The sequence below is a fragment of the Frankliniella occidentalis genome, unplaced genomic scaffold (genome assembly GCF_000697945.3).
Source record: "Frankliniella occidentalis isolate FOCC.00 unplaced genomic scaffold, Focc_3.1 Scaffold85, whole genome shotgun sequence".
NCBI lineage: Eukaryota > Metazoa > Arthropoda > Insecta > Thysanoptera > Thripidae > Frankliniella > Frankliniella occidentalis.
Genome location: NW_026267214.1, coordinates 238,806 through 240,380, shown reverse-complemented (window position 1 = coordinate 240,380; position 1,575 = coordinate 238,806).

Here is a 1,575-nt window from a genome sequence, read left to right as displayed (position 1 = left end):
CCTCTCCCCCCGCGGCCCAACTGGTACGCGGCCGCGGGGGAGGTTTAGGGAGTGACGCGGCAGCACCCTCCGCATGTGACGTTGTATACTTTGTCGTGTTTTTGTTGTACCTTAAATTTGTGACTATTGCGGCGGGTGGTGGCTCAACTTGTCTGCATCGAGCGCCTTGGCGGCGCGTTCGAGTGTAGAGCCCGCGGCTCCCTGCTGCTGCCGCCGCCGGCGTGCTCAATGTGTGTCAGTGAACACGCCTGCCGCGCCGCCGCAGAGCGCTGCTGGTGGTGCTGCCCCACAACAGTGTGGCACACTCCGCCGTACTTCAAGTGCACGACAACGAGTCTGATCTAGAGCTGTGTCACTTACTTCACTTCACCTCCTCACTCAGGCGCGGATCAAGATCCGGCTGACGGTGCAGAGATGCCCTCTCGATTGCCACCCTCCCCCCTTTATCCGCACCTGTCTTTACTTATCCGCGCCTGCCTTTACTTCACATTTTGGACATATGCGCAGATATCATATACATTCATGTCCTGACAGCCTGGTACTTTCATTCTGCACACTTTTTGTCCCTCGCAGATCCATGGGGCACCATTAACATTTAGTGTGCAGTGAGGATGGCCGCGGAGGAAAGCGGCCCCGCCAGAGCGGCGGACCGCCGGCGCCACCGCGCTCCGCATCTCGTGCAATATTTGGGGCGCGGGGCGGGGCGGGCATGGAGCGCACGGTCCTGACGTCAGCTGCACGAGGAGGGAGGCGGAGAGAAAGTGGCGGCACCCCTCGCGCCACGGGAGCTGCACTGCACTATTGATGCGCGCCTCCCGAGGCTGTTGTACGTCAGGACCGTCAGGGACCGCCATAGGGCCCCGGTGCGCTTGGCTGTGGCCTCGGCTCGGCCGTAAAGCCCGCGCTGTGTCCTCCTGCTCGCGGTCCTCTCCTCTGCCCCCTCCACCACCACCGCCTGCTGCTCGCCGGGGCCCCGCAAGCTACAACTATAAATTTCCGCTGCAATTTCGCAAGTCGTTGTCATCATCATGTTTCTGTGCGGATGACTGGCATTCCCACGCCCCCCTCTACTCTTTTTTCGCGCCCCCCGCTCGCACAAGCCCCTCCTGCTCGTGCCCCCTACTGTCCTCCTCGCTGTGCCGGCCGTGCCAGAGCTCGGCTATTATTGTTACCATCCCCGCCGCGTGCTCATTAGCCGAATGATACCCTTCCAATCCTTCCGATGCACGACGTCGCGTTGTTATTGCAGTCCCCCATTCATTCGTTTCGTTTCTTTTCTTTTCCGCTGATCTGTCGCTGCGTCGTCCAATTGATTGATTGATTGATTGATTGAGTGGTGTGGTCGCTGCTGACTGATTGAACTTATTCGCCATCGTTTTGTCTTTTGTTTCTCCCATTAATCCGCGGCTGAGGACGGCGGCAGGTCCGTGTCGCGTAACACAGCCATAGTCGTTATTTCTCATACATGCCGGGCTGGACGGATGAACACGTTGCTGCTGCAGCGGCGGTGCCGACGCGATGCGATGGCTGCATTAGAGGAATGTCACCCGCGGGAGGGAGGATGGAAAAGGGGGG